General features: G+C 45.5%; 1 long non-coding RNA gene across 1 annotated transcript; it reads right to left on the bottom strand.

The window, feature by feature from the left end:
• Positions 1-6,966: 6,966 nt before the first annotated feature.
• LOC124244053 (uncharacterized) lies at positions 6,967-21,237 on the bottom strand. The gene is made up of 4 exons (XR_006889867.1): positions 20,891-21,237; positions 20,393-20,592; positions 17,873-17,957; positions 6,967-8,942 (listed from the first exon to the last, which is right to left on the bottom strand). It is a non-coding gene; the product is annotated as an uncharacterized LOC124244053 (long non-coding RNA).
• Between the last annotated feature and the right edge of the window lie 1,233 nt (positions 21,238-22,470).

The raw sequence follows: 22,470 nt of genomic DNA, 5'->3' as shown, positions 1-22,470 counted from the left end.
CGATAAGTCTTTGTTAGGGGTCTGTCGCTTTGTGCAGTGTAGGATGTTTAGTAGCAACCTTGGCCTCTACTCACTAGATGCCAGGAGCACCCCACACCTCCCACCCCAGGTGTGACAACTAACGATATCTTCAGACACTGCCAAATATCTCCTGCGTGACAAAATTGCCCTTGTGTTGAGAATCACTGGTCGGTATTGAAACCCTTCACGATTCGTCCGTGGAACCTGCAGTAGCTCCACACTCCCTGACTTCACCTGGAATCTCTCTCATCTGTGCACCATGATTTTGCAGGAACACAAATCCGACCGCAGTCCCTCCTGTTTGTTGGGTTCCTGCTGCCCAGTGCATAACGTTTGAACTATTTTATTGTCAGTAGACACCTATACAGCCCAGCCCCACCTTCCTTTTGTTCTGGGTACACTCCTTACCTCGAACTCACCACCCCCCCACCTGCCTTGCTCCAGCCAGTCTGAACCTGGGCTTCCTTGTAGCTGTCTTTTCCTCTTGGTTTCAGGGAACTTGTCCCTCCTCCCTTCTTGCCTTCTCACACTGATTTGTAACTCTGTGTACACAAGTCTGTCTCTTCTACCGCTCCCTCGAGATCTGGAACTGTGTCTTAATTCCTTCGAATATACAGAGGCCAATACAGCACTGGTGTACAGTGGGTGCCTGTGTTTTGTTCTCAGAGTGAATGAATGTACAGATCGTGTGGACAAGGGGGATGGAAGAGGTGTTAGGAATCCACACTTCAGAAAAGTTTTGATTAATTGCTGGGTGGCGTTCTAAGAAAAAAAATGCTCAGTGGTGAGGTTTCAACCAGGTTACTGTTTTTTTCCAGCTTTACTGAGATATACTTGACATGTAACCTTGTGTAAGTGTAAGGTGTAGATTGTGTTGATTTGATACACTTATCTGTTGCAGTATGATCACCACTGTAGCATCAGCTGACACCTTCATCATGTCACATAATTACCATTTCTTTTTTGTGGTGAGAACATTTAAGATCTACTCTCTCAGCAACATGCACGTGTATAGCAGAGGATTGTCATCTATCATTATAATGCTGTGCCTTAGATCCCAAACTTGCTCCTCTTATAACTGGAAGTTTCTACTCTTTGACCAACATCTCCCCATGTCCCCCACCCCTAGGCCCTGGGAGCCATGATTCTGCTCTCTGCTTCTACAAGGTTGGCTTTTCTAGATTGCTTATGTAAGTGAGATCATCCAGTGTCCCACATCTTCTTTATCCATTCCCCTATTGTTGGACACTTAGGTTGTTTCTGTGTCTTGGCTATTGTGACTAATCCTGCGATGAACATGGGAGCACAGATATCTCTTCAAGATTCCATTTTCATTTCCTTTGGAAATATACTCAGAAGTGGGATTGCTGGATCATATGGTAGTTCTATTTTTGATTTTTTTTTGAGGAAGCTCTATTTTGTTTTCTACAGTGGCTGTACAATTTACATTCCCACCAACAGTGCACAAGGGTTCCCTTTTCTCCACATCCTCACCAGCATGTGTTATCTCTTGTCTTGTTGATGAGAGCTACTCTAACAGGTATGAGGTGATATCTCAGTGTAGTTTTGATTTGCATTTTTGACGACTAGTCATGTTGAGCACCTTTTCATGTACCTGTCGGCCATGTGTATGTCTTCTTTGGAAAAATGTTTGCTCAGTTCCTCTGTCCTTTTTTTTATTTCGGTGAGGAATAATGTCCCTGGGCTAACATCTGTGCCAATCTTCCTCTATTTGTATGTGGAACACCGCCATAGCGTGGCTTGATGTGCAGTGTGTAGGTCCACACCCAGGGATCTGAACTGGCAAACCCTGGGACGCCGAAGTGAAGCTTGCAAACTTAACCACCATGCCACTGAGCTGGGCCCCCTCTCTCCATTTTTAAATCAGATTCTTTTTGTTATTGAGCCTTATGAGTTCTTTATACATTTTGGTTATTAACCTTTTATCAGATCTACGAATCGCAAATATTTTCTTTCATCCCGTAGATTGCCTTTTCATTTTGTTCGCTGTTTCTTTTGCGGTGCAGAAGCTTTTGAGTATGATATAGTCCTTCAACCATGTTGCTAGTAAGATGGCCACATAGATGGGGTATGGGGTGTTTACCCGGAGGAAGAGTCTTTAGACCACATCGCAGGCCCTCAGGGCAAGGAGAGCCAAGAGTGGTGTGAGTCAGCTTGGGCTTCAAGGCTGTGCAACCTGCGCTGTCTCCCAGGGCCCCGCACTCAGGAGGGCCCTGTACTTGGTTTAATGCTCTACTGTCACTGCCTTGAAATCCTTAACTTTTGAACAAGGATCCCCACATTTTCATTTTCTACTGGACTCTGCAGTTTATGGCGCTGGTCCTGGCTTAGAAGGCCGAGGTTTAAACCTGGGTGTAGACGGCCAAGGAGGGCAGGGCAGTGAGACGGGTGGAGGGCAGTCAGGCTAGCCAGGTGCGGGCAATGAACGCAGATGAACAGGGTTGATAAGATTCAGGGGTGAGGCTCGATTGCAGAGGGACCCAGGCCAGAGATCAGGAACAGAGGCTCCAGGCAGATTGGCGGCAGCAGCAAAAACATCACAGGTAATTGAGCCCGACGTCTCGGATGCCTGATTCTGACCTTTACCCTAGCCAGCTCCTTGCCCTCACTCTTCCGGTTCGCTCTTTCAGCCCATTCCCCCTGCTCAACTCCCCACTGGCTGAAGGCAGACGTGCTGGACAGAGCTTATTTCTCTGAAAGCAAACGCCTAAAGGCCACGTTACAGCACCTGGGTCTGGAGGGAGGCTGCGGGCTGACAGAGCCAGAAGGAAGATGCCACTCTGAGCAGGCAGACATGCACTGGAAGGCAGGCTGAGTGGGGAGCCCAGGGCTACTAGAAAATCCACACTCCGGGCTGCAGCCCACACTGCGAAACGCAGGAGCGCTGACAGGCTCCACAGCCACGTAAGCTGCGCCCGCCCTGCTGCTTCTCCTCCAGCTCAGGGACTTCCTATTTATCGATTCATTTTCTGCTAAAGGCTGTGGGATTTTGTAAGTAGCAAGAAAAAGCACGCATATGTTATCATACATCATCCACAGCAGTAGAGGGATGGACGAGGACCAGACAAGAAGCTCAGATGAACAGCCAGACTGACAATCAAGATCTTCAGGTCGGGGCGGGGCTGGACTTCTGGAACATACTGAGATGAGGCTAGGCGAGCCCTGGGTCTGCAGGATCGGCACCCACACCCCGAATGTCAGCTTCCATCCTCGTCCTCTGTTTCATTTGCTCCCCACTAGGATTTGGCACAGTCCTGTTCTACCAGTTCCTGCCTGTGTGAGCTGTGCCAAGGGGAAGCAAGGGGAGGGTTTGTGCTGTGCGTTCTTGTTAAAGGGAGGTAGGCCTTGCGGGCAGGGAACCTAAGGGAGGTGACACTTAGGGGATAAACAGAGCCCACGGGGTCAGCTCTTCTCTACAGTTAGGAGGGTCCCTTTCGCATCAGTGTGGGAGGTTCTGGGCTTTCCTAAGGAGTGGATACCCACCACCACGCCCACCACCCACGGAGGCCTGGGCACCACTGTGTCAGGGGCTCTGTGCGCACGGCCTTGCTTCGTCCTAGAGATGATTCTGCAAGTAGGCATTGTCCCCACAGCTGCACAGCTGGGCAGTGGCAGAGCCAGGAGTGGGTCTCTCTGGCTCCCAAACCTGCAGCCACCCCTGAAGGACATTGCTTCCCTGTGACAAGGTGGTGTCAAGACCTGTAAGGGGCATGTGAGCACCTTCCTCTACAAATGAGTGGTGTTCTGAGCCCTCTTCATCCGTGTGGGCAGCGCTGCCAAGGCTGTTTCTAGGAAGGGACTTTTGTGTCTATGCTAAGATGCATAAGCGTGGGAGCAAAAAGACCCACTGTACTGGTAAGTGTGCCCACACATTTACTGACACATAGTTTAAAAAATCTTCAAACAAATATTATATCTTGACTGTATCTTTGACCATCTCAATGGCATTATAACTTATCCTGGGGGGAGGGCCCAAGTCTGAAAAATTAGCTTTTTGCGATAAGGATTAGACACTTTTGCACCTAAATGGTACTTACTTTCTGATTGTAAGCTATTGGAATTTGTCCAGGATAAACCCAACTTCCATGCATGGCAGGCCTCCTTTAAAGTTCCCGGTCCCCATTCTGGGCGAGGGTCCCTGGCAAAGCAGGCAGCAGAAGGGCCCCCACCAGTGGGGGTTTAATGGCGCACCAGGAGGAGAGCCTGGCGGTTCTGCACATGAGAAGCGTCCTCACTCAGGCGAGCCTGCGGGAGTTCCACCAGGCTCCCCTGGGGACGACGCTGACTTTCCAGTTCAGGAGCAGAACAGCCTTGCCCAAAGTGGGCGTTCAGGTTTGTCAGCAGGCTGCCTGTGCTTTGGACACAATTCAAGGCTTCTCTCCAATTGTAGGAGCTGATGAGCCAGTGTTTTTCGTAGGCCTCCGTGGCTTGGAGATTCGCCAGCACTCAGGATAGAAAAGGCTCCTCTGCCGTGGGGCTCTGACACCTGCCCAAAGAAGCAAAGTCCTGGGGCCGGCCCTGTGGCCTACTGGTTAAGTTTGGTGTGCTCTGCTTTGGCAGCTCGAGTTTGGTTCCCGAGTGCAGAGCTGCACCACTTGTTGGTGGCCATGCTGTGGCAGCATCCCACATACAAAGAAGAGGAAGACTGGCACAGATGTTAGCTCAGGGCAAATCTTCCTCAAGCAACAAGAGGAAGGTTGGCAACAGATGTTAGCTCAGGGCATATCTTCCTCAGCAAAAAAAAAAGAAGCAGCAAGGTGTTTGTTCTTTGGTCTTGGTCTTGCTGCACCTCTTGCTCAGGAGGCTGCCTAATTTCACCTGTGAGTCCCTGTGCCAAGAATTTCTCCCGAGTTTCTCTGGTCATGGGGTCTTTCTGTTACTCAGGGAATGGGCCATGATCTTTATTTTTCTTGGGTTTGCCCCTAGGGCTATCTGTCACTGACACAGCACAGGATGCTCAGAGCATCTTCCCGTTCCAGCGGCGTGAGCTCCATGATGCTCCCAGGCCTCATGAGAGACTGTCCAACTGCTTGCTTTGTCCTTGAGAGTCCTTCTCTGCGTCCGAGTTCTTTAGGGCTTTGGTTTCTAAGTGAGGCTGCCACAGCCTGGAAATCCCTCTCTGGATTTCATCGACTGGGAAAAAAGTGACTGAAGGACATCATGCAGATCCTAATGACATCATCTGTGGAAGATTCATGGAGCCCCCAAAGCTTCCTGGCCTGGACCAGGCCCACAGTGGGCACTCTCCCTTGTGGCTGCATGTTGGGTAACCTGGGTAGTGCTCATAGCTGTTGGTTCCCTGGGGTCCCACCGCAGTTCTGACTTAGTTGGTCTGGAGTGGGGCTTGGGCTTCCAGGTTTTTAAAAGCTCCCTGAGGTGGTTCTAAAATGCAGCCAAGACTGAGAACCATTTGTGTAGCAGCTCTGTGGATATAAGAGAGCTCACGCACAGGCACTGTGTGCATGGAGAAATCTGCTTTGTTTTTTAGGTCTAACAGCAGCTTCTCATCAAGTTCAAGTCTTTATCATTAAAATGCTTGATTCTAATAAACAGAATTCTCCACTTGCTACTTCTGGTGATGGGGCAGCCTGGTAAGAACCATGATGAGTACCCAGCCTGACACCAACCAAAGAGCCCGCTGCCACCTTCACAAAGAATGGAGGGCCCAGGTGAAAGGGCCTGATGGGGAGCCAGGAGGAGGGACCGTGAGAGCAGGCAGACCTCAATGTAATCTCCATCCCTCCTTCTTACACTGGCAAGGCCAGGGCTTCTGCTTTGAGTTAAAAGTCTTCATCTACGGGATTCGGAGCACATTTTCTGCCTCTGAGGGCTGACTATGCTAATGCTGAGGAATCCTTGGCTTACCTGGGAAGGCAAAGTCAGCTGGGATGTTAGGACTGGCAAAGGATCAACATGACCCAGCAGACTAGAGCCTTGGGGACCCTCTCAATCGGCAGGTCCAGGACTTTTCTTTAACGTGGCTTTCCCCTGGCTCCATCTTGGTCACCCTGTGAGCCTATAGAAAACTAGGCTAGGTCTGTTTAGCTGATCAAGAAACCTAATTAGGGGCCAGACCCATGGCTGAGTGGTTAAGTTTGCATGCTCCACTTTGGTGGCCCAGGGTTTCACCGGTTCGGATCGTGGGCGCTGACATAGCACCATTCATCAGATCATGCTGAGGTGGCATCCCACATCCCACAACTAGGAGGACCCACAACTAAAATATACAACTACGTAGTGGGGCACTTTGGGGAGAAAAAGGAAAAATAAAATCTTTAAAAAAAAGAGACCTAATTATTTGTTTTTCCATTTCTGGGGAAAAATGTGCATCATGGGTCCATGTGTGTGCCTATCAGTAGTAGAAGGAGTCATATGCAAATATTAACATGGTTGTCTCTGGGGTGTGAAATATGAGTGTTACCAAACCCAAATACAAGTTCATTTACCTGCCACATAGTAGGGCCAACAAGGAAAAGACTGGTGTGGCAAGGAAAGAGGCTCACTATTACTGAAAGGCAGTCAGACGAGCAGATGGGAGTTAGAACTCAGATCCACCTCCTCGAAGGGAAAATGGTAGGGGTTTTCATCTGGGGTTTTAAGTAGGGGAGGGGCAGCATGTGCTGGGGTTTTAGGCAGAGGAGGGGGAGCATATGCTTGTGCTGGTTGGCACCTTTCCACCAACCTGTCTTGGCCTTGAAGACTGAATTTCTTTTCCCTTGACTGTTTGGACTTTTCTAGTTAGTTTTCATCTTCACCTGCATTTGACTTTGTGAGGCTGAATCCTGACGTCTGGACCTTGACTTCCTGGGAAAGACAACTCACTCATAGACAAAGGAGGGACAGAAAGACCTGGTTAGTTTTAAACAATAGTTGATTATGCTGAATATGCACAGCTGCAGTTAGCAAAGCTTATCTCAAAGTTTCTGTTCTTTTCTTCTAGCCCAGAGAAGATGTTTTAACCTCTTTGTCCTCAGTTTCAATCCCACTGTCTAATCATCATTCCTCAATCTTGGGGAATATGGGTGAAGACTGTTCTGGCTACTTCCTTCTGTGAAAGGGTGAAGATCAGGGTCAGAGGAATGAAACTGTTTTACCTTTATTTTAAAATACATTTGGGTACCAGGTGGACAGAGCAAGATATACTTTGCATAACTACTATTTTAGTACTCTGATCAATGGCTTTGGACCAACACTTTAGTCCACATTTTAGTTACATAGACAACCACACAGATTAGTGAAATAGCCCGAATTTTAGTATCCCCTGTATACTGGACCTGAATCTTTGGGGAATCTAGGAGAAGAGGCCTGTAAAGCAATCAAAGTTAGGGCCTAGAACCCCAAGTGAAATCTGATGTAGCTACGCAGCCTGCTGTCTAATAGTCAACAAGTTATGTAATAACCTGGGAGTCATTTATTACTTATCTTAGGAAACCATCTTCTGTATAGCATACAGCAGCTTTCAGTCTGTCAGGGGTTCATTTGTCCATTCAGAAAAGTCAGTGTCTAGAGTATGAAGTCATCCAAGGTTTGGGTGATCCCAGTTGTGATGTTTTTCTGTGGCATGGTTTGTGTTTCTTGTGGCGTTTTTCCTGTGGTCCCATCCAGCAGGGATGAAATCCAGGATTTCAATAGGACCCAGTTTCTACAACAAAGATGGTGTCGAGACACATCTCACAGTGTTTAGCTCTTTAATTTGAGTTCCCTCCAGGTCTTTTGGGTCATCTCTAGAACTTAGAAAGGGTCTCCCAAAGTTAGGCCTACATTGTGTAAACAAGTAACCAGATATTTAATAAGAAGCATTTCTAGAAGAACAAAGGTTAATGGTTGGAGAAAATTATAAGCCAATTTTGAGTCCAGGGGATGGTCAGTTAAGACAATCTCTAGATGTCAGCGTTGAAGCATCCCCTGAGGTTTAAAATGTCTCCAATGATGTCATCAGGCATTCAGGTGAACCTTTTGAGTGGCTTACAAAGCAACAGGCATGAAGAGTGTCCAAACATGGGCTAGCATGGTGCTCTCTTAGGTTTATATCAAGTTGTCCAGCTTCAGTTGGCAGGGCTTCAGCAAAAATGGTGGTTTTAGTACTTAGTGATTCCAGATGAAAAGGACAGAAATAAATTGAAAACATTAATTTGGAAATCTTTACCAGATATTTGAGGAAGCTAGAAGAATTCAAGATCCAGTCAAGTTTACAGATAGAAAACAAAAACCTCAAAGACAATTAACAGAACCAGAATCCAACATCCAAAAATGTGTCTTACGGTCTCTATTGGAACATAATTTTTCTCTCTATAATCCCCCTCATTTTTATGAAAGATAGCCAAATTAGGACTCATTGGTTTGAAAAATGTCTAGTTTCAATAAACTTGGCCCAATTATTTACATAAGTACAGCAAAAATAGCAATTGATCATATAGGCTCTTAAATCTGCTTTGCTGGAACTTTTTATAATGAATCTCAGGTTGAACTTTAAAGGCCTCTTGAGTTAGGGAAGCCAAGCCAAGGACTTGTCATCAGACTCTGCCTGCAACACCTACAGATTTGGGTGAATTTATCTCTTCTAGAGGTCCCCAAATTATCCTGGGCTTTTCTGCACCTGCCAGCGAAGTGACCTTCTCTACTCACCTGGTAAGGTTGCTGGGCACCCTATAAACAAGGTAACAGGCCAATATTTCCAAATTGCTTTATTCCATAAAGTCCGATCTTTGTTCCTCAAAAGCTATCTGGTCATATCTGAGTCTGCATGTTTTTAGATATGACGTTCCAGTCAAAGCCTTGATAATGTAATCAGTGTTTCCAATTGTTTCCTTGTATAAGTAGAACAGATTCTTCTTGAACTTATGCAAATAACTATATTGCCATGAATACAAGCATACTCACTCTTCACAAGTTTTCAAATTCTGGAGGGATAAGATAGGGAGAAAAAGAGAAATGCTTCAATTCTGTTTACAAATTGTCATAAATCATAGTTCCTTAAGAGAAAAGAGAAAATTTTTTTCTTAAACTTGGAAAAACAAAACATTAAAAAAATCAGCAATATTTCAAACAAAAATTTATAATAACTATAATCACCCTCATCCATTTATTCAGTCCTATGATATCAACTCTTGATCTTCTGTTAGCACTTTCATGAGGCCATCAGTTTCTCTGTTACAGTTCTGTAATTTTTTCACCCAGCTCAGTTTCATAACCTGAAAATGTATCAGAAACCTGTATCCTAGAGCAAGTGTCAGAGTCCTTTCCATGAATCTCTCTAAAAAATGAATCATATTCGCAAAAAACATCAGAGTAAAATAACTGTCTGCAAATGACAAGATATTCAAAATGGCAATTGACAAAGACACTTGGCTATTTCTGTGACCTATAACACTTTGAGAGAATAACTAGAATTATGACTAACAACCAGGAAACATCAGAATTTTCAAAATATTATATAATTTAAAAAAACTTATATCTATAACATTTACCTACACAATATAACCTAGGAAGGCTTATTATCATCTATTTGATGATGTTTCCCATGTAATTCAGCATATCAACTAAGTCTAATCAGTTTAATATCTTTCTCTTTACAGAAAGAGAGAACAAATTCTTTGTGAAGTCTCAGTGCTGATTGGAAATTTTCAAAGTTTCCTTTTTAAGTAAAAAAAAGTTTAATTTTGGGGAAAGTATTTCAAAATATCAAAACGTTTTAAAACACTTGATCAAATAGGAAACAATGTTTAGTTATCCATTCAATCAAAGTGACAACAGAAGATTGTCAGAGGCAAACAGAGAGTCAAAACACTCAAAAACCTTAATAGATCTCAATCTTTTTGAATAAAGGAATTACTTTAACATAACATAGATGTTCTGTCTTTTAGGTAGACTCACTCAAAAGTAAAGAAAAACCTTTTATAGTCTCTTTATCAAGAGTAGAACAAAAGCTTAATAAAATTACATTTTTAAGAGAGAAAGCAGGGCTGGCCTGGTGGCGCAGTAGTTAAGTTCACACATTCTGCTTCTCGGCAGCCCGGGGTTTGCCGGTTTGGATCCCGGGTGCAGACATGGCACCGCTTGGCAAAAGCCATGCTGTGGCAGGCATCCCACATATAGAGTGGAGGAAGATGGGCATGGATGTTACCTTGGGGCCAGTCTTCCTCAGCAGAAGGAGGAGGATTGGCAGTAGTTAGCTCAGGGCTAATCTTCCTCAAAAAAAAAAAATTAAATAAATAAATAAAATAAAAACCTACTTATTAAAAAAAAAAAAGAACACATTCTAAAAAAAAAAAAATAAGAGGGAAAACTAAATCCTAGTTTTCCACCACGTTACTTTAGCCAACTTGCCCATGTACAATACTCCTCAGGTTTACTTCCACAAACCTCCTGTCACTTCCTTTTTACATTCAGAATCTGTCCCATGCTTTCTTTCCTTTTTTCCTTTCCTAGTACTTCAGGACAAATTTATCTTTCTTAACAAAACAAAGAAAAATATCTCTATTCTTTATACCTTCTTTACTGAAAACATACATTTTACTTTCTTTATATACAGACTTTCTAGAAATATGTGCTTCCTCACAGAAAATCCCTCAGCATGTAAAAAACATGTTTATCAATAAATTCAAGCATCTTTCAGTGTCTTTGAGATAATAAAGCAAAGGCAGACAAATCTATGCTTAGTAAGCAATTTCTAACATTTTACTGTATGTGGAAAGACCTACTCAATAAATTTTTATCATTTAACTTAATTTTGGCAAAACTCTAAACTTTTTAGTTACCAAAAAAGATTTTTGAAGCTGTTTTTCAAGCACACAGGCCATAAAACATAATTATTGCACCCAAAAACTCTTAGCCATTTTTATTTATCTAAATTATTTGTCCTCAACAATTATGTTTGGATTACTCATGAAAACGTCATGTGACATTAAAGCAGTTAACCATCATCTTGAGTTATTTTAAGTACATATACCATAACACAAAACTATTGTCAAAAAGTTCCTCCAAAAACTTTCATCCTTTTCACATTTAGTTTCCTTGTTCCCAATAATTCTATTTAGATTGCCTACAAAACCCTCACGAGACATCAGACAAAATCGGCTATTCTTCTAAGTTAAGATTTCTGCTGATGAATTTTGTAACAGAGATAACATGTCTGTACCATATCCAATGTTGATAACTCTGAAAACATATTTATTTTAATGAAACCAACAAACTGAAACAAACTTTTTATTAACCAATGACCATTTTATATCATGTTAACTTGAAAAACATCTGGGTTAGTTTTTATTATATTTAGAAATAATTTCCATAAGCACTTACTTTAAGCCAATGAAATAGAGATCCTTTACAAATTATATCATCTGGAGGCAGACAAATATATAGAGAGAGTCTTACATAAAGATAGACAAAAACAGAGATCTTCAAAATTTTAGCCAGGCCTCAGGTACAAAACTTAGAAAACAGTCAGGTCTGAACTGTTTTTCTGGCAGATGGACCTGCTCAGACAGACAAAATTATTTATTAAAGATTCTTTTCTTTTTGCTGTAAGGATCCCTTTTAGAGCTGTTTTTGAAATTATTTTGCCTTCTATACGTTTCTGCATATCAATCAAGATTGCCTTCCATTGTGAGAGGTGTTTTTTTTCTTGAGGAAGATTAGCCCTGAGCTAACACCAGCCGCCAACCCTCCTCTTTTTGCTGAGGAAGACTGGCCCTGAGCTAACATCTGTGCCCATCTTCCTCTACTTCATATGTGGGATGCCCACCACAGCATGGCTTGCCAAGCGGTGCCATGTCTGCACCCAGGATCCGAGCCGGTGAACCCCGGGCAGTCAAAGTGGATTGTGCGAACTTAACTGCTGTGGCACTGGGCCAGCCCTGTGAGAGCTTTTGAATTCTCTTTTAAGGATGACTTTAAAGTGGACTCATCTGAAACAGAGGTTCCCCAGAATGGCATTAAAATTCCAAATTATCTCAGAGGTTTACTTATTTCTACTTGCTCAATTTTAGATGAGGAATTTTGAGGGAGTCAAAGAGGGGAAGCTCAGTGAGGGAGGAGATTTGATTTCTTTTGCCGGCAGGGCTGCTGGCATCCCCCAGTCTGGCATGTTTAATTATTCAATTCTTTTCTTCTCTTTTTTTTTTTTTCGAGGAAGACTGGCCCTGAGCTAACATCCGTGTCCATCTTCCTCTACTTTCTATGTGGGATGCCTGCCACAGCATGGCTTGACAAGCGGTGCCTAGGTCTGCACCTGGGATCCGAACCAGCTAACCCTGGGCCACCGAAGCAGAACGTGAAAACTTAACTGCTGCACCACTGGGGCAGCCCCTCAATTATTTTCTTTTAAAGAGGCAGAAGGTATTCTTTTTTTAAAAAAATTGTGGTAACATTGGTTTATAACGTTACATAAATTTCAGGTGTACATTGTTATATTTTGATTACTGTGTAGATTACATCTTGTTCACCACCCAAAGACTAATTACAATCCATCACCACACACATGTGCCTAGTCACTCTTTTCCCCCACTCCCCCCTTCCCCTCTGGTAACCACCAATGCAATCTCTGTCTCTGTGTGATTGTTTGTTGTTGTTTTTATCTTCTACTTATGAGAGAGATCATATGGTATTTGACTTTCTCCCTCTGACTTATTTCACTTAGCATAATACCCGTGAGGTCCATCCACGTTGCCATAAACGGCCGGATTTCATCATTTCTTATGGCTGAGTAGTATTCCATTGTGGACATATACCACATCTTCTTTATCCATTCGTCCCTTGATGGGCACCTGGGTTGCTTCCAAGTCTTGGCTATTGTGAATAATGCCACAATGAACACAGGGGTGTATGTATCTTTGCATATTTGTGTTTTCATGTTCTTTGGATAAATCCCCAGCAGTGGAATAGTTGGATCATATGGTAGTTCTATTATTAATTTTCTGAGGGTACTCCATACTGCTTTCCATAGTGGCTGTACCAGTTTGTACTCCCACCAGCAGTGTATGAGAGTCTCCCTCTTTCCACAACCTCTCCAACACTTGTTGTTTCCTGTCTTGTTAATTATAGCCATTCTGACCGGAGTCAGGTGATATCTCATTGTAGTTTTGATTTGCAATTCCCTGATAGTTAATGATGTTCAACATCTTTTCATGTGCCTGTTGGCCATGAGTATACCTTCTTTGGAGAAATCTCTTTTCAGATCTTTTGCCCATTTTTAATTGGGTTTTTAGATTTTTTGTTGTTGAGATGTATGAGTTCTTTCTATTATCCTTATCAGCTATGGTTTGCAAATATCTTCTCCCAATTGTAAGGTTGTCTTTTCATTTTGTTCCTGGTTTCCTTGCTGTGCAGAAGCTTTTTAGTTTGATGTAGTCCCATTTGTTTACTTTTTCTATTGTTTCCCTTGCCCGGTCAGATATGGTACTTGAAAATACGCTGCTTAGACTGATGTGGAAGAGTACCGCCTATGTTTTCTTCCAGAAGTTTCATTGTTTCAGGTCTTACATTCAAGTCTTTAATACATTTTGAGTTAATTTTTGTGTATGGTGAAAGATAATGGTCTACTTTCATTCTTTTGCTGTAAGGTATTCTTGATTTCACTTAGAATTCTCAAAAGATTAAAATAGGCTTCCCATTGGTTGTTTAACTTTGTAGCTGGCTTCTTCCAAATTGTATAAGCAAATACACCAGTTCAGGTAAACTGAAATTGCCCCATTTCGGTCATTTTAAAGTGAAATCTCCTTTAGCATGTTTAATTAACACTGCCTGAAGGGTGGATTTATATGCTTTTACAATATCAGGCAGGGGAAATTTTCCCCAGTGAGACAAAATGTTTATCCTCACACTATAATCGATAATACAATCAGGCAAAAGAGATGCAATCATTTTACATAAATCTCATTTAAATACACTATTTTTTCCCAAAACTTTACTTAATTTCATCAACTCATACCTCTAATCACAGCCTCCACGAGGATTCCATCAACAAGTCTTGGTCTTATAACACTGTGCAGGGGAAGCTTTCCCAGCCAGACGTGACAGCCATTCAGTCAAAGTTGACATGACCTCCTTATATAATGTTAGGTCAAACATTTTAATCTTTATAATCTTATCAATCTCAGCAGCCTAACTGTTTGTTGCCCTAAGCGACTGTTGTTCGGGTTTCTCATTGTGATTTCTGCCTTCTGGCTTTTAAAATTTCTTTTGTTCCAAACTGGGGTGAACACAGAACAGGCCTGTTTGAAGTTCTTTAATGTTGGTGGGGGGAGGGGGGCCAGAAGGGAGTCCTTCCAGCCCACTCAACCTTAGGCAGTGTTTTATTAAACACGTTGTTTTAACGTCATTCATGTCTGTTCCATTCATACCGTTTTTCTTTCTAATAACTAGCTGAAGATTTCCATCCTGTTGGGATGGATCCTGTGACTCTTTCCTTTACTGATTTCTCTTTGTTTTCCCCCCTTTTAATATTTGCCTTATTTACCTTAATTTAAAAAAAAACCCTTTAAAAAATTTTCCACCTTGTTGAGAAGAGTCCCTTTATTTTTTTCTCAGCTTTTTATTCTTTTGTTAACTTGATGTTTTCATTAGCACCTCTAAGGCCATAAGAGGAAGGTGAGACCCTAAATTTGGTTGTTTCATCTTTTTCTTTTTTATAGGTTTCTAACTGAAAACATCCCAATTTTGCAATACATAACCCAGAGGGCCGCCACTGGGAATTGAATCCGAGTTTCCCATTAAACTTCCATCCACACACACACACAGTACACATACTCACACGTTTCCACACAAGCACCAAAACGGATGGAGCCAAGAGTTAATCCCTTCAACAAATCAAGCTTCCCTCTGAACAAACTCCAGTAACCTAGAACAAACCCCCCCAAACAGGCAAACAAATTCCACATTCACATATACACGCAAGCATCAATCAAAAACAAATGGGGCCCAGAGTCTTCTCTTTGAGTGAGGTCCCTAGTCCTTTCAACAGAATCAGAGCCCCTTGAACAAGCTCCAGGAATCCGGAACGAAATCCCTGAAGCAGAGGCAAACAAAGGAAGGAAAAATAGGACTCGGTCGGTTTTAATGAGGGAACTTACCAAAAGGACGTTCGTTCCAAACCAGAAGCCAAAACAAATAAACAAACAAACAAACAAATATAGAGCCTGTTTCCTTGCCACAAGAAAAATGCGCCTAGGGCCAACGGTGCTACGTCAGATGGAAAGTGCTGGGGACAGTCTCTAGGGCAAATCACCTAGGCAGCTGCTGGACTGCTTCCCAGGAAATGCCAGTCGGCTTGGGGCTGCGGAGCCACGGGCAAGAGCCTCCTGGCTGGCTCGCCAAATTGTTATTGAACCCAAACACAAGATCGTTTACCTGCTGCCTAGTAGGGCCATTAAAGAGAAGACTGAAACACCAGGCTTGTGACAAGGCAAGAGATTTACTATTATTGAAAGTCAGCCAGATGAAGAGATGGGAGTTAGAACTCAGATCCACCTCCTTGAAGGGAAAAAGGTAGCAGTTTTTATCTAGGGTTTTAGGCAGAGGAGGGGGAGCATATGGACTTGCTGGTTGGCACCTTCCCACCACCTGTGTTCAGCCCTGAAGACTGAATTTCTTTTTCCTTGACTGTTTGGACTTTTCTGCTTAGTTTTCATCTTCAGCCTGCATTTGGCCTTGTGAGGCTGAATCTTGACATCTGGACCTTGACTTCCTGGGAAAGACAGCTCACTCATAGACAAAGGAGGGACAGAAAGACCTGGTTAGTTTCAAACAACGGTTGACTATGCTGAACGTGCACAGCTGCAGTTAACGAAGCTTTCCTCAAAGGTTTTGTTCTTCTAGACCAGGAAAGATGTTTTTAACCTCTTTGTTTTCGGTTTCAAGAGTACTTTTTGACTTCTTTTTATAATTTTCCATATTTCCCAACTTTCCCCAATGGGCATGTATTATTTCTATAACAAGAGAAAATGAATTAAAACACAGGTTTGCATGGGGCTGGCCCTGTGGTGTAGTGGTTAAGTTCATGCAGTCTGCTTTGGTGGCCCAGGGTTCATAAGTTCAGATCCCTGGTGCAGACCTACACACTGCTCATTAGGCCATGCTGTGGTGGCGTCCCACATACAAAATAGAGGAAGACTGGCCCAGATGTTAGCTCCAGGCCACTCTTCTTCACCAAAGGACAAAAAAAGGTTTACCACACAAACACTATGGTCAAGAAGCCCAAGTTCTTGATGAATAGACCACTGAAAAAGAAGATACTTATTATATGGAAAAGACAGGAAAAAATTACATCAATATATTTTTCATGGTTGTTGCTGGGTTGTTAACCTCTTTAGGTTCTAGTTTGCCTCAGAATGAGAAAATTTAGGAACCTCAGGTCCTATTGTGGAACTAGTTTGATAGCAAAAGTCATGACCCCAACCAACCCAGGGCATAGCAATGTCTTTGGACCCAGAGGGACACAATGGCACATTTCCCTGAGGAACAAGCAGCTCAGAGGTCTCCTCCTGGGCAGCCTGTTGAAGCTTCTCAGATGTTGACTAGACTCTGCCCTTCCTCTGGGGAGCAGTGGACTTCCATGCCCTCAGACAGTGACCAAAATTAGTTATGGGTAAAGGCTGTCAGCTTATCTCATGAAGAGTCGCTGCCTCTCTTTCTCCCAAGCTCACATCAGTTTTTGGAAAGAAATGGATTTCTCTGGCCAATCAGAATGCAAAAAAACCCCCAAAGCTTTGCTGACCTGGGGCCAGCTGCACCATCCTTAACAAATCCCCTCATCTGTTTATTCCACAAACACATAGTAGGGCTGATGTGTCAGACACTCTGTGCCAAGCCCTGGCTAAGTGCTTCACCTGTGTTGCATATTTACTCCCCTCAATGACCCCATGAGGTTGGCCAGAACATTGTCATCGCATTACAGATGAAGATGCCAGAACCAGGACTTCAGCCCCTGCTGGCACTGGTTCCAGGGCTGGCACATCTCTATCGCCCTCCACTGCCCTCCACGTGGAGACGCAGACATGAAAGCCCTGGCTCCTGCTCTTGGGGGTGTGGACTTGAGTGAGGACAGACAGACTTGAAGCCAAGCAAAGAACATACAGTGGTCAGGTGTGGAGGCCGAAGTGTGTACAGGGTGCAGAGAAGGGGCCATCCCCTCGTCCGGTGGGGACAGTGGTTTATGAAGTGCTCCCCAGAGAGGGTGGCCTTTGCACTGAGTCTTGAGGGAGGAGTTACTCTTCGAGAGGCCAACGAGCGTGGGACTGATTGCGTGTGAGGGGAAAGGATGCAGGCGGCGGGAGGTTATTCCAGGAGGAAGGAGCAATGTCAGCATCTGGTCCAAAAGCACAGAGAGACAACAAGTGGAAACAGCCTGGAGTCCCTCAGCAGGCGAATGGATAAACTGACCGTGGTCTAGTCGTACAATGGAATGTGGCTCAGTAATAAGAAGGAGCAGACCAATACCGACCCCGGCAACATGGAGAGGTCTCAACGACATCATGTGGAGTAAAAGAAGCCAGAATCAAAGGACGAACTCCTGTATTATCCCATTTAGAGGAAGCTCTAGGAGAGGCAATAAGTCAGAGCAGTCCTTACCTCTGGGCAGTGGGAGTGGGAGAGGGGACTGATGAGAACGGGGCACGAGAGGACTTTCTGGGGCTGATGGTAACGTTCTGTACCTTGATGGGGGTTTGGAGTAAGCAAGTGTGTAACACAAGTATGCATTTGTAAAAACTCACTAACTTGTGTGTGGTAGGCTGAATAATGGCTCCCTATGATGACCACATGCTGATCCCTGGAACCTGTGAATAAGTTACTTTCATAGCCAAAGGAACTCCACAGATGTGATTAAATTACAGACCTTGAGATGGAGGATTGTCCTGGATCATCTTGGTGTAGTCACAGAGTCCTCCTGAGAGCGAGGCAGGAGGTCAGAGGAGACAGGGCTGCAAAAGAGCAAAGGCGAAGAGGTTGGAGCCGTTCAAGGAAGGGGTCATGAGCCAAGGAATGTTCTAGAAAAAAAAGGCAAGGAAACAGATTGTCCCCTGAGGGCCTCCAGAAGGAACAAACCCTGCCCACACTTTGACTTTAGCCCAGTCATCTGACTTTGGACTTTGAGCCCCCAGAATGGTAAGAGAATAAATTTGTTTTAAGATGCTATGTGGTGATTTGTTACAGCAACAAAAACCCTAATACATACACCTAAGATTTGTACATTTTGTTGCGTGTTAATTCTACCTCAAAGGAAAAAAAAAGAACTGAAAACAAATATGGAACTCTCGTCAATGGTATGTGTGCTGAAGGATTTAGAGGGACGTGGACAGAGGTCCACAACTTACCCGGAAATGCATAAGATACTAAATGGCTCAAGGATGGGTAGATGGATAGATATGTGATAAAGCCAATACAGCAATGTTAATAGTTGAGTCTAAGTGGTGTATAAATGGATATTCATTCTAAGTTTTTCTCCCAACTTTCCCATATGTTTGAACATTTTTATAGTAAAATGTTGGGGGAAAAGGCAGAGGCTTGGTGTGGTTAGGAAGTGTCAGCGGTTCTCATGGCTGGGTTGTTTGTATCCCGCTGGGAGAAGCTGGTACCGCCAGCCAGTAAGAACCCTGGAGAGGGAGCAAGGGTCAGATGGGAGGGAATGTGGACTTTCTCCTGGAGGCAGTGGAGGCCCAGGGAAGGATTTAAACAGGGAGTAACAACTAGATTTGCATTTTCCCCTCTCACTGTGCAAGTCACACCCCAGATCAAATTTTCTGAAAAGCTGTCTACTTGATTTGAGATACAAATCATTAGGAATGGAGTTAGGAGATAATTCAGTCAGTCAACGGTCACCTCTGTATTTGTCTCGTCATTAGCAGGAGGGGGCAAAGCTCCAGCTCTTTCAGATTTAACAGCTCACAGTCTGTAGAGAAAGGGCAGTTAACTCCAGCCTTCTCTCTCTTTTTTTTTTTTTTTTGAGGAAGATTAGCCCTGAGCTAACATCTGCTGCCAATCCTCCTCTTTTTGCTGAGGAAGACTGGCCCTGAGCTAACATCAGTGCCCATCTTCCTCTACTTTATATGTGGGACGCCTACCACAGCATGGTTTGCCAAGCAGTGCCACATCCGCACCCGGGATCTGAACCAGCGAACCCTGGGCCGCCGAAGCAGAACATGCGAACTTAACAGCTGTGCCACGGGGCTGGCCCCAGCCTTCTCTTTAAGGCCTACTCATTCTTGGAGGTAAACAACACGAAGAAAAAAAGTATAAAACCCTGGTATAGATTGAGTAACTGAGGTGCTCATTCAGTGAAATGATTAAGAAAAAGCCCAGGATCAGGAGTCAGACTCTCTAGATTCAAATATCAGTTATGACATCTTTTAGCCCTGCAGCCTTGGGTCAGTTCCTTAACTTCTCTGAGCCTTGGTTTCCTATTTGTAAAATGGAGATAACTCTAGTCGGTGCCTCACAGGGTTGCTGTGAGGATTATAACACATGAGGTCAAGGGACTCACCATAAAGTACTTGGTATAGTCCTGACGTGTAGCCAGTGCTGAAGCAACGTTAGCACTGAAATTCTTGTTCACTGATGGTCTTCTCAACAAATAGCACGGAAGGAGGAAGCTTATCTGTATTCAAGGTTTATGCCATTCCTCCAATGTCTTTAAAATGATGATCAAGGGCCTATCTTTAGTCTAGACTGTTTGAAGTTTCAGACGTATATCCCCTGTTTCCTTATGGGCATTTTTGTTTGCCGGTCCCATCAATACTGTAAATGCAACAAACTCTACGCAGAACACATTGCCCCCCTACCCCTACCCAGTTTTCTGTGCCTCCCTTCTCGTGGGTCTGCCACTGCCGCCCACCCAGATGCTCCAGCGGAGCGTCTGGCAGCCCTGCCAGCCCGGGACTTCCTCCCCTGGCAGCCACCCCTGGTGCACTGCGAGCTCTGTGAGCTCTATGTCCGGAGCTCCCTCACCTGTCGCCTGCATGCCACGCCTCCTGCTGTTGTCAAGATGCTTCACCAACATTCCTGCAGGACTCTCACTGACCTCCCTGCTCCCAAACTTGCCTGCTCCAGTCTGTCTCCACTAGAATCACCTTCCCACAATGGAAATCTGACCGTTCACTGTCCTGTCCAGGTCCTCCAGAGGCCCCCCCACTGGGATACAAGGGCTTCCATGGGTTGGCTCCTGTTACCTCTGTGGTAGCCAGTGTCACCTGTGACCCCTCACCACTCCGTGCAGTGCCCAGCCCCCCTGTGGCTCCCTCTGATGTCTCTGTACACTGCCCTCTGCTTGGAGCATTTCCACCCCGTCCCCATCTTCACCTCGCTGCCTTTGACTCTGTGATGCCCCCTCGACCATTTCCCTCCCCAAGCTATGCCCCACCTGGCGCTGACCTCCAGCGTAACCCACATCATCTGGGATGGTGATTGACTGTGACCTCCGTCTCTCGTCTCTGCATCGCTGGTGCTGAGCTCATAACCGGCATATTACAGATACCATGTTGGTAGAGTGAATGAGGTTGACTCCAGGGTCCAAGGAGAGGAAAATTGAAGTAAAGAAAACTCAGCGTGTCAATTAGGGTCCTGTCAGGAAACAGACGGCACTCACAGGGGGAATGAAGAGACTTTAAAGAAGGGACTACCGACAAAGGTGAGGCAGGGTTAGGGGAAATCATCAAGGGATGGTGGGGCACCCTGAGGCCAGCAGCAGTAGGAAGCCATTTTCATTGGTAGACCTGAAGGGACAAGGGGAGGGAACGGCCACTAGAACCGGGGTAGATGCAGAGGACAGAGCCATCTGACAAGATCTGTCGCCTTTGGTAGAAGGACGCTGGTATGCCAAAGTGGGGTCAGGCACAGAGGAAGCCATGGGACTAAATACCTGGATCTCATTCACCTGCCAGTGTCACCTATAGGCTGAACCCAACGCCAGGCCACGGCACAAGGGAGCCTTTGTCTGTGGTCCACAGAGGCCAGCCTGCCAGGGCATAGGGCAGGCGAGAAGGGTGGAAAGTACATCCGGAGGGGCAAGAAAAACATCCAGCACATTCAGGAATCCCGATTTCCTGGCCACAGACCAGCTCTAGGTCTCTGAATCTGAGCACGGAGGACGGAATGTGCTCACATCCATGAGGACACCGCACTTCCTTCCTCTTGGCTTCATCTTTTTCAACCAGAAGAGGCACAGAGGCAAGTAGGGAGGTCTGGACCCACTCCTGGTCCTGGCCCTGACAGGCGCTCACTTCCAGGCTTCTCTTGGTGTTCTCATCCAGGCCTTCCCAGCAGAGCCCTGGTTCTCCTCTGAAACCCTAAGAAAGCTGGAACTAGTTTCTGTTGTTGTTGAGTACCTTCTACCGCAGACTCAAGAGTTAACTTTAAGTTCCTCTCTCTCATTTTTGACTTCAGGTCTGCCACATGCTCTGTTAGGAAGGAGGCTCATAAATCAAGTCTCTAGGGGAGAACCTAATTGGTTTCCACATCTTCTATTCTGAGCGCCCAAATTCAACCTACGGGCTTCAGGCCGACTCAATCCAGTGCCTTCAGGCGGGAAACATCTTGCCCAGAACCATGGGCAAGACTAATCTGAAGAATCTGGAGTCCCGGAAGAACTCTGTGCCACGGCGATCCCGCAGTTTTCCTTCCCAGGGGAAAGCCGCCTATTCTGAACAGGCAAAGGGAACCGGCGTTGCCCTGGGAGCTGGGTGCTGCTGGGCAATGTCTGAAGAGGCCCGTTCCCCGGGACATCCTCAGGTAAGACCTGCGGGGAGACGCAGACACACCTGCGCCAGTCCTGACGTCAGGGTTCACAGTCTGGTTGGGGAGGTCAGGCAGCTACAAAGAGCACGCAGCGTATGTGTTGGTTGGGGGCTTCCCGCGCGAGGACGTGGCGCCCATTTGAGAAAGGGCTGTAGCCAGTGATGCGGCAAGTCCCCCCGGCGAGGTGGGCTCGGCGTGACTGCAAATACAGCCCGGCAGTGCAGGGGGCCCGTCCCTCCTCCCGCCTAAGCCCCGGCGCTCCAGGAAGGGGAGGGGGAGGAGGAGCAGCTCTTGTGGGTGCTGTCCAGTGGGGTGCCGCGGGTGGCGGGGGTCGGGGCACCCGGCGGGGACAGCCTCGGAGTGCGGGGCCCCACCTCCGCCAGCCTAGCGACCCCGGCCGTCCCCAAATCGGAGTTCAAGGCTCACCGCGCGCCGAGGCGTGTCCTCTCAGTCAGCCGCAGCACAACTCCCTCCTCATTGGTTGTTAGGGAGTGAGCGGCAGGCAGATTGTCCATTGGCTACGAGGATATGGCCGCTCTCGAGCCGTAAGCCCCGCCTTCCCACCCCGTGCTGCTAACAGCGCCACCTCGTGTCTCCGTAGCGCGGCTTCGGGGAGTTGGAAACCTTCCGGTTCTCATGGTTTCAGATTAATTTGGCAAAAGTTGAATGTGTGCCCTGGTAGGCGCTATGCTACCGACTGACTGA

The sequence above is a fragment of the Equus quagga genome, chromosome 8 (genome assembly GCF_021613505.1).
Source record: "Equus quagga isolate Etosha38 chromosome 8, UCLA_HA_Equagga_1.0, whole genome shotgun sequence".
In the NCBI taxonomy this organism is placed as follows: domain Eukaryota; kingdom Metazoa; phylum Chordata; class Mammalia; order Perissodactyla; family Equidae; genus Equus; species Equus quagga.
Note: the sequence above shows the minus strand (reverse complement) of the source record. Positions and strands in the feature narration are given on the sequence as shown.